At 43.7% G+C, this 11201-nt stretch overlaps 1 long non-coding RNA gene across 1 annotated transcript; it reads right to left on the bottom strand.

Moving 5' to 3' along the window:
• Positions 1 to 5866: 5866 nt before the first annotated feature.
• On the bottom strand, positions 5867 to 10860 carry LOC112259305. The gene is made up of 3 exons (XR_002954815.2): positions 10421 to 10860; positions 9677 to 9854; positions 5867 to 5907 (listed from the first exon to the last, which is right to left on the bottom strand). It is a non-coding gene; the product is annotated as an uncharacterized LOC112259305 (long non-coding RNA).
• Between the last annotated feature and the right edge of the window lie 341 nt (positions 10861 to 11201).

Genomic DNA, 11201 nt, shown 5'->3' with positions numbered 1-11201 from the left:
AAAGGAAAACCACCAAGAAAAGGAAAACAAGAAGGAAAAAACAGGCGATCTAACTCCAGACAACACTCGCACTCACTCATACAATTCCTAGCATGCAGAGAGAGAGGGTGAAAATGGTGATGATGTCAATGACGTCACTAACAGGGAAAACATTTGTAAGTCATATAGCTGCATATAGAGAATGATCCAACGGGAGTGTAAAATGTGCTAAGTTGCAATAATTACCACTTAGCAAAGGGTGTGAACTTTCAGCAGCCCTGCATGCCCCAATTTTCACCTGAGACTAATGGCCTGTTCAGGCCAGACGTATGCTGGCTGGCTGGGGGAGAGAGGGAGAGGGAGACTCTAAATGTGTGAATATCATAAGGGTATTTGTTATATTAACTGATTAACAGTATACATCTTCCTGAGACGCCTGTACCTTGCACTATCATTGCAGTGAATGTATATATACACTGCTCAAAAAAATTAATTGAACACTTAAACAACACAATGTAACTCCAAGTCAATCGCACTTCTGTGAAATCAAACTGTCCACTTAGGAAGCAACACTGATTGACAATAAATGTGACATGCTGTTGTGCAAATGGAATAGACAACAGGTGGAAATTATAGGCATTTAGCAAGACACCCCCAATAAAGCAGTGGTTCTGCAGGTGGGGACCAGAGACCACTTCTCAGTTCCTATGCTTCCTGGCTGATGTTTTGGTCACTTTTGAATGCTGGCGGTGCTTTCACTCTAGTGGTAGCATGAGACAGAGTCTACAACCCACACAAGTGCCTCAGGTAGTGCAACTCATCAAGGATGGCACATCAATGCGAGATGTGGCAAGAAGGTTTGCTGTGTCTGTCAACGTAGTGTCCAGAGCATGGAGGCGCTACCAGGAGACAGGCCAGTACATCAGGAGACGTGGAGGAGGCCGTAGGAGGGCAACAACCCAGCAGCAGGACCGCTATCTCACCTTTGTGCAAGGAGGAGCGGGAGGAGCACTGCCAGAGCCCTGCAAAATGACCTCCAGCAGGCCACAAATGTGCATGTGTCTGCTCAAACGGTCAGAAACAGACTCCATGAGGGTGGTATGAGGCCCCAATGTCCACAGGTGGGGGTTGTGCTTACAGCCCAACACCGTGCAGGACGTTTGGCATTTGCCAGAGAACACCAAGATTGGCAAATTCGCCACTGGCGCCCTGTGCTCTTCACAGATGAAAGCAGGTTCACACTGAGCACATGTGACAGACGTGACAGTCTGGAGACACCGTGGAGAACGTTCTGCTGCCTGCAACATCCTCCAGCATGACCGGTTTGGCAGTGGGTCAGTCATGGTGTGGGGTGGAATTTCTTTGGGGGGCCGCACAGCCCTCCATGTGCTCGCCAGAGGTAGCCTGACTGCCATTAGGTACCGAGATGAGATCCTCAGACCCCTTGTGAGACCATATGCTGGTGTCGTTGGCCCTGGGTTCCTCCTAATGCAAGACAATACTAGACCTCATGTGGCTGGAGTGTGTCAGCAGTTCCTGCAAGAGGAAGGCATTGATGCTATGGACTGGCCCGCCCGTTCAGACCTGAATCCAATTGAGCACCTCTGGGACATCATGTCTCGCTCCATCCACCAACGCCACGTTGCACCACAGACTGTCCAGGAGTTGGCGGATGCTTTAGTCCAGGTCTGGGAAGAGATCCCTCAGGAGACCATCCGCCACCTCATCAGGAGCATGCCCAGGCATTGTAGGGAGGTCATGCAGGCACGTGGAGGCCACACACACTACTGAGCCTAATTTTGACTTGTTTTAAGGACATTACATCAAAGTTGAATCAGCCTGTAGTGTGGTTTTCCACATTAATTTTGAGTGTGACTCCAAATCCAGACCTCCATGGGTTGATAAATTTGATTTCCATTGATAATTTTTGTGTAATTTTGTTGTCAGCACATTCAACTATGTAAAGAAAAAAGTATTTAATGAGAATATTTCATTCATTCAGCTCTAGGATGTGTTATTTTAGTGTTCCCTTTATTTTTTTGAGCAGTGTACTTTTTAGCCTTGTGTTTTTCAGCAAAATAATGACTTTCAATCCAAAACAAAAAATTAAAGACAAGGAAAATACATTTTTATGACTTTTCATAGCTTAAATTAAAATATATATGATATTGCACTGTAGCATATATAGTACAAGACATGATTTTACATTCTACGAAATTGCTTTAAAAACTTCTCTAAACTACAAGTAAATGTCTTTCAACTAATGCTATAGAATAGTCATCAAAAGGCATGCCTAGGCCTACTCTCTACTCATCCGTATCCTTCCAATCTTTTCAAACTCATTTCAACAATCTGCTGAGATATTCAACTTGCACATACATTTCTTTCATCTACCTTCATCTCATACTTCATCTGTAAGTAATTTGTGGTCTGGATTTAAAGAAACTGTTGTGGAAGGGGGGGGAGGGGTACAGAAATTATGATGATTCCTTGAAGGAACATCTGCAAAACAAACATGAGTCCTTCATCTCCTGAATATGTTCTAAAGAGCTCTATGTTGAAATCTTGAGACCCCACAAGAGTTTGTCGTATTTCCACTTGGAGACATTCTGTGGGGGATACTGAGCAAGCAACAATTTCCAAGCCTCTCCCCAGCCTGAAAGAGACACAGAAGCTGTTTCTTCCTTCTCGATCCCTTTTTGAATTGAGAACTTCCAGGAGTCTTCCCACAGTTGGGCAAATCCTTGTTCTTCCTTTGTATTTGCATTTTGGGGCATTTTTAACCAATAATTTCGCTTTGGATGGGGCTGTTGTGTAGCTATCTTATGGCAGTCAATCCATCTCTCCTCAGACATCTTATCCTTATCTATCCCTGAATAAATAGACTTCCTTGTTTTCATCTTCATTGACATGATCACCATACCATCACCACCAGACTCCTTGAACTTTCTTTCTGATTTGCCTGACTCTGATAACTTGCTTTCTCCCTTCAAGATCACAAACGATTGGCCCCACAATCTAAATGCGGCTGTATCTGTTTTAAGATTGGCAAATAGGTGGTTGCTGATACCTGTCCTTCTTGACCAGACGACCGCATGTTGGAACTGGCTGGCTCCAGTATCTACCCAGGAGCCTTGGGGCTGAGTGTAGCAGATTCTCCATGACTTGAGCCATCTGGATACAATTTCAGCACTGGTCACTTTTGGCTCTGCTGCTTGAAGTGTGGGCATTTCCAGCCGTCCTACCTTTCCTTTTTCCTTTCCGTGGGGTGTGAGAGACCATGCATCTTTGGAGTATGACACCTCTGTGGCAGATGGAACACCTCATGTATGGGGTGGTGCACAGAGTGGTTTTCATGACCTGTCTCTTTCAATCTGTATTCTCTTCCTTTATGTGGCTGATATCTTGAGAACCAGGACTTTTTACATTGAGCCACTGAGGGCTGGCCTTGGCGGGAGTAAGTTCTTGCACATTTCCAAGACTCACTCCAATCTGGCAAAGATGTGCTTCTTGAGGATCTGGCATATCATGCTTTAACCACTCTCCATGACACTAAGGCTTTGGAAGTTTCCAGGCCTCATGCCACTCTTTGGGAATATCATGGTGGAACAATAGTGGACCAACAAAGTTGCTATACCTGGCCATCTTTGACTTTACCTTGTGGCTGTGCATGGCCTTGTGCATCTCATCATATTTCAGTTTGCCTTTCTCAACCCCCGGCTTGACATCCTTGGGCTTCTCAGCCTTGTGATCCTCAACCTTCTTGTGTTCTTCTACCTTCATGTCTGCCCCTGCACTGTGCTTGGTCTAATTATTTGCTACTTCCCAAGACTTGCTCCATTTAGAAGAATGGGGTTTGCTCTCCTCACACAACAAGGAACTCCACAAATCTCTGTACTTCTGCTCATGTGAAACACACACTATGATCTTGTGCAGAGGGTACTCTTTTGAATCCTCGTGGAAGACAACATGCTCGTAAGACTTTGGTTTCTTCACTTCCTTTGGGGGATTCGTAGCGGCCCTCCAAGACCCGGACCATTCTGGGTTTGTTGAAACTGCAGGTGATTTGTTGGCTGGGTATTTCTGGAGTCCGTGGTTCATGAACTTCCAACTTTCGCCATACTGGGGTCCTGATTTTTCCTCTACCTTTGGCTTTTGATCAGTAGGCCCATTATCAGCATGAGCCTTGTCACCTTTTGAAGGCTTTGTTGTCTTCCAACCCTCGGTACATTCAGATGAGGACAATGCCTTGTTGTGATGTTGGGATGCAACAAGCTTCTTGAACATTCTGGCTTTTGAGTGACGTCTGCCACCTTCATGGTATGGAGAACAACCCCTGTCTGTGCCTTCTTTTGCTTCTGGTTTATATTTGATGTGGCACTTCTTCCAGGACATTTCCCATTCAGGCATGGGTAGGTTGTGCTCAAAGTGCTGGGACTCCACCAATCTGCTATCCATCTTCCAAAGGCACACCTTGTTGACATTATTATTGGAGCAATCATGCTCTGTCCAGTGTTTCTTACCCTTGGTGTGAGGCTGATGACTCAAACTTCCAGGACTGTCCCCGGTCGGCTGGTGTTGTCTCACCCTCTTCTGGCTTACGACGTGTTTTTGAGCACTTCCATGACTTCAAATCAAATTTATTTGTCACATACACATGGTTAGCAGATGTTAATGCGAGTGTAGCGAAATGCTTGTGCTTCTAGTTCCGACAATGCAGTAATAACCAACGAGTAATCTAACCTAACAATTCCAAAACTACTACCTTATACACACAAGTGTAAAGGGATAAAGAATATGTACATAAAGATATGAATGAGTGATGGTACAGAACGGCATAGGCAAGATGCAGTAGATGGTATCGAGTAACTCATATGCTGGTTCAGGAAGTTATTGAAGTCTGTGCCACCAACACCAATGGTTTCTTCTGGCTTGTCTCTCCTTCTTACCCTTTTGGGTGGTGCCTTGAGGGTCATACGTGTATACCAGTCTTCATTAATCCTGCAAAAAAAGAAAAAGAAACCCTTTGATTGTGACAAAAAGATTTGAGTCATTATACCAAGACCGGGATTAGGCTATTTTACCAATATATAACATTTTGGTTACTGTTTACGTTAAATTGCTCCTCTACCGGTAAATGAATGCAGTAATATTAAGCAAGTAACCACATTGGGTTAATATATTGTTACATAGCCAGTAATTTCATTTCAATGTGAATGGTGATGATGACTGGTGAATCACGCAAGAAGAACAGCGACACTTTTGGCACTATGTGTCAGAATCTCCCTAGGAGAGGTGGGTGTGGAGTCAGGCGCAGGAGAGCAAGAATTTCAAGAAGGGTGTTTGTTTTATTACTGGTCCACCAACACAACAGGTACAGGACCACAAAAGCAGCCACAAGAAAACAGGAACGCAGTCTAGTAAAAACAGAGGAAACACACTCCTCTACTAAACTGACGTGGGAAAAACAGTCCTGAAAATAAACCTGCTTAACAGTAAAAAATAATGCAACCCAAACCAACGACAGTATCACAAACAATCCCGCACAAAACCTAGCGGGTAGGGCAAGATTAAATACCCCGCTGATTAGCTAAACTAGACACAGGTGAACACAAGACAGACAAAACCCAACAAAAAAGAAAAGGGATCAGTGGCAGCTACGGTGGCAGCTAGTACGCCGGCGACGACGACCGCCTCGGGGATGACCCGGAGGGCGAGGCGCAGGGCGATCTGGATGGAGGCTGTGGAACTCACTCAGCAAGAGATGAGTCCAAGATGTCCCCCACCCAGCACCTCTCCTCCGGACCGTACCCCTCCCAATCCACGAGGTACTGCAGGCCCCCCACGCCAGGGCCCCCTCGATGTCCAGGGGGGGGCGGAGGGACCTCCCGCACCTCAACGTCCTGCAGTGGACCAGCTACCACCGGCCTGAGAAGAGACACATGAAAAGAGGGGTTAATATGATAGTAAGAGGGGGCTATAACCTATAACATACCTCGTTTATTCTCCTCAGAACTTTAAATGGCCCCACAAACCACGGGCCCAGCTTCCGGCAGGGCAGGTGGAAGGGCAGGTTTTGGGTCGAGAGCCAGACCCGGTCCCCCGGTGCAAACACGGGGGCCTCACTGCGGTGGCGGTCAGCGCTCTCCTTCTGTCGCCCACCGGCCCGTTTCAGGGTATCCTGGGTGTTTTATTACTGGTCCACCAACACAACAGGTACAGGACCACAAAAGCAGCCACAAGAAAACTGGAACGCAGTCTAGTAAAAAACGGAGGAAACACACTCTTCTACTAAACTAACATCCGGGGAAAAACAGTCCTGAAAATAAACCTGCTTAACAGTAAAAAAAAAATGCAAACCAACGACAGTAACACGAACAATCCCTCACAAAACCTAATGGGTAGGGCGAGATTAAATACCCCACTGATTAGTTAAACTAGACACAGGTGAACACAAGACAGACAAAACCAAATGAAAAAGAAAAGGGATCGGTGGCAGCTAGTAGGCCGGCGACGACGACCGCCGAGCACCGCCCGAACAGGGAGAGGAGCCACCTTCGGGGGAAGTCGTGACACTATGCCAGAAAGAGTATCCAACCTAGCAGTGCCTGCTTTCACTTACATCAGGGGTGGGAGGAGAAAAGAGTCAGGGCTACCAATCGATTTGTTTGATTCGCCTCCAAAAGGTAAATAAGGCAAATCGGGAGCCAATTAAATAATTTGGGGCAATCAGGAAGTCTCCCTGTAGACTACAGGAGGACAGTGAGGTTGATGAGAATAGTGTTTTCTTAGACACCAGCTGTGAATGGAAATCAATGCTAATAATGAACCTGCAAGATTGGAGTAAAGTGTTTGGGCTCTGAAAAACACAGAGGAATGGAACACCCTCAGGAGGATGGGTTGAACAACTAGACTAACATTAGATTTGTATATAAACTTATAAATAAACGTTACTTCTTTTTGAATCACTTCAGGTTCCCCACAGTAGGATTCTTTCAATTTAAAGAGCTACACTTCCCTACGTATGTATTTGGAGATTGAAGCTAAAACTTTTAATTTGGCTCTATACTCCAGCATTTTGGATTTGAGATCAAATGTATTTCTATCACGTAATGACTACATCAAGATAGTGGCTCTACAAACTAATTGGATGCGTTTTCAGTTTGTTTTGGTTGTGTTTCAGATTCTGTTGTGAATGGTAAATAATGTAGTGTGTAATTTTGGACTCTTTTTTTGTAAATAAATCAACTTTTTTTGTAAATAAGAAAACAATATTTTTATGAACAATTCTACATTAATGGGGATGCTACCATGACTACAGATAATCATAAATAATGATGAGTGAGAAGGTTATAAAGGCATAAAAATCATACCCCGCATAAAATTCTAGCCTCATCTGTTAATGGTGAGAGGTTACCATGTTTTGGGGGCCTTTTCCTACTAGAACTGACAAATGCACTAATTGTAAGTCCCTCTGGATAACAGCGTCTGCTAAATGACAATTTTTTTGTTTAAGAAGTCATTCATTTTATCTCAAATACAAAATGCTGGAGTATAGAGCCATATAAAATGTTTCAGCATCACTGTCCAAATAAATACGTAGGGGAGTGTACATGACAAGAGGACCAGCTATAGGTGATCAACCAGTTTAATTGAAATCATAATGATTACTCTAGAAGAATAAAGCAAGTGATTAAATTAGTGATGCTCCATAAATAGGGAGAGTTAGTGGGCTATATATACTCTGTCTCAACATACAGGACGCAGTAGCATAATATTGCATAAGAGGAGAGGACCTGCCCATGGACAAAGTGGGTCATGACTCATGCCTTTCAGTAGCACTACTTTACACTACGAGGCTCAGGGGAGATGAAGGTGAAAGTTGCCTTTGACAGACGACAACACCTTTGAAATTCTCAGAAGAAAGAAGGAGCAATTTCTTTGAAGAAATGTAAACTGGACAATGACGTAATTTGAGATTGTCGTCCACAGCTGAGATATACAGTGCCTTCAAAAAGTATTTAGACCCCTTGACTTTTTCCACGTTTTGTTACGTTACAGCCTTATTCTAAAATAGTTGTTTTATTATTATCCTTTGCAATCTACACACAATACCTCAATGACAAAGCGAAAAGTTTGAGCAAATGTATTCAGACCTTTTCTATGAGACTTGAAATTGAGCTCAGGTGCATCCTGTTTCCAGTTGTTCATCCTTGAGATGTTTCTACAACCTGATTGGAGTCCACCTGTGGTAAATTCAATTGATTGAACATGATTTGGAAAGGCACACACCTGTCTATATAAGGTCCCACAGTTTACAGTGCATGTCAGAGCAAAAACCAAGCAATGAGGTCAAAGGAATTATCCGTAGAGGTCAGAGACAGGATTGTGTCGAGACACAGATCTGGAGAAGGGTACCAAAAAATATCTGCAGCATTGAAGGTCCCCAAGAAAACAGTGACCTCCATCATTCTTAAATGGAAGACGTTTGGAACCACCAAGACTCTTCCTAGAGCTCGGTACCCGGCCAAACTGAGCAATCGGGGAGAAGGGCCTTGGTCAAGGAGGTGACCAAGAAGCCGATGGCCACTCTGACAAAGCTCCAGAGGTCCTCTGTGGAGATGGGAGAAACTTCCAGAAGGACAAAGATCTCTGCAGCACTCCACCAATCAGGCCTTAATGGCAAGAGTGGCCAGACGGAAGCCACTCCTCAGTAAAAAGGCACATGACAGCTCGCTTGGAGTTTGCCAAAAAGCACCTAGACTCTCAGATAATGAGAAAAAAGGTTATCTGGCCTGATGAAACCAATATTGAACTCTTAGGCCTGAATGCCAAGCGTCACATCTGGAGGAAACCTGGCACCATCCCTACGGTGACGCATGGTGGTGGAAGGATCATGCTGTGCCAGGGACTGGGAGACTTACCAGGATCAAGGCAAAGATGAACAGAGCAAAGTACAGAGGAATCCTTGATGAAAACCTGCTCCAGAGTGCTCAGGACCTCAGACTGGGGCAAAGATTATCCTTCCAACAGGACAACGACCCTAAGCACACAGCCAAGACAATGCAGCAGTGGCTTTGAGACAAGTCTCAATGTCCTTGAGTGGTCCAGCCAGAGCCCAGACTTAAACCCTTTTGTACATCTCTGGAGAGACCTGAAAATAGCTGTGCAGTAACGCTCCCCATCCAACCTGACAGAGCTTGAGATAATCTGTAGAGAAGAATGGGAGAAACTCCCCAAATACAGGTGTGCCAAGCTTCTAACGTCATACCCAAGAAGACTCAATGCTGTAATCACTGCCAAAGGTGCTTCAACAAAGTACTGAGTAAAGGGTCTGAATACTTATGTAAATGTGATATTTTTTTCGTAATAAATTTGCAAATATTTCTAAAATCTGTTTTTTCTTTGTCTTTATGGGGTATTGTATGTAGATTTATGAGGGAAAAAACAAAATGTGGAAAAAGTCAAGGGGTCTGAATACTTTCCAAAGGCACTGTATGTTCTCCCCCTGTGGTACAGTATATGCATGGTATTTTACATGTGGAGATACAAATTCCTATTCGGAGCTTTAGTGCTCCAAAATCATTATTATGTTAGTTTTCTTGTTGAGATTATGAATATAAAAGTAAATAAAGTGCTAAATAAAATGCAGAATTGTGTGCACACCAGCATGAGTGTGCGAGTGAGATGTTCTTACGTTGCCAGAGCACTCTGCTCCTGTCTCTCCTGCTCACTTGTGATTTTGGAGTTGTAGTCTCTGGCTCGGATCTCCCACACATTTTTCATCAGGTTGGCATCACAGCCCCCCCCCATCACCAGTGGGGCCATCCCCACCGCCTCTGGTATCTTTACCACCACAGACATGATGTCTTTCTCTGAGATACAACACAGAAAACATACATTTCATAAACACATCTTGAATGATCTCAATTTAACTTAAATACCAATGTTATTAAAAGTCAACTGTTGCACTCTATTTCTGTGATGTGGAAGTTATTAGAAATTAACTTATCAGAAAGTAGTACATAAAGGATGAGATGTGTTTCCATTTTAACAAACTTGAATTTGCAATGATTAAACTAAGTGTGCAATATAATATATAATAGAATTTGGTTTCAAGAATCTCTCCTCTCATAATAGCAAAAAGATGCACTGTACATGCAATAGGAAAAACAAAACCACTCCATATTAAATAAACTCCATGATTAAAAAATGCTAATTATTTCAGTAAAACACTGTAGAGAATGTTATTTACATATTCACAATACTACAACTTATTGTTTCCAGGAAACCAACACAATTCAATTCCAGAACATGCACTGCAATTATTGTTCTTCTATCATTGGCTCACGGGCCGTTTAAACATTTCAAAACACATTTTCTTTCTTTTTAGCAGAAAAACAGCTATAGCAGGAAAGTAAATTAGAAAATAATTGCTTACCAGTGGGTAGCCTACTGTACACAGTCAAACTTGAGACCAACCTGCTCAGAGGCTCAGGGAACAGCACCTATATACCGTGTCAGTGTCAACTGTAATTAACCTGGTCCTGTGTGACCAGGATGCTTGGAACGACGGCTATTTATAACACCTCTGTGTGATCCGACTCCTCTGGTCCTCTTGTACCGCTGGTGTCCCTGCGGTCAGTCACTGTTACAGCAGTGCAACCAGAAGAATGTCTGTCTATCGTCTTTATTACATTAGTACGATGATTATCTCAGAATAGAGACCTGTAGTTCTCTAATGCAGCTGACTGGAGACGGACGGGCAGATATGTTACCTTGGATTTGACAGCAACGGTAGAGAGGCGTCCTCGATACACAAACACATACATAATGTACACGTCGTGATGCCGCTGAGGCTCTCCATCTGCTCAGACATTATTTTCCCCTACTTACACACCAACAGTATCTCTGCACATGCATATAAAGGGAACGCAAATATTTCTAAAATGGAAAACTACCACTAATGACTGTAGGTCTAGGAGTCAGATGTTAAGTCGCTTTCAGGTGTCCTTAGAAAATCTCCAAAGAACTTTAGCGTCATTAATTAAATCGACCAAAGAGGTTGCCAAGTGGAGCAGCCTGAGGTCATATCAACTGTGGGTTGAGATTCCTTCTCCTTGGTAAGGTTTGGACATGTAAAGTAATTAAGTGGTCACCAGGCTGCAGCATTCCTTCAGCAAACTGTTAGAGTAGCCTACAGTATGTGTACATCTGTCACG

Source organism: Oncorhynchus tshawytscha, linkage group LG09 (genome assembly GCF_018296145.1).
Source record: "Oncorhynchus tshawytscha isolate Ot180627B linkage group LG09, Otsh_v2.0, whole genome shotgun sequence".
In the NCBI taxonomy this organism is placed as follows: domain Eukaryota; kingdom Metazoa; phylum Chordata; class Actinopteri; order Salmoniformes; family Salmonidae; genus Oncorhynchus; species Oncorhynchus tshawytscha.
The sequence above is the reverse complement of the archived record's forward strand: the minus strand, read 5'-3'. Positions and strand labels throughout refer to the sequence as shown.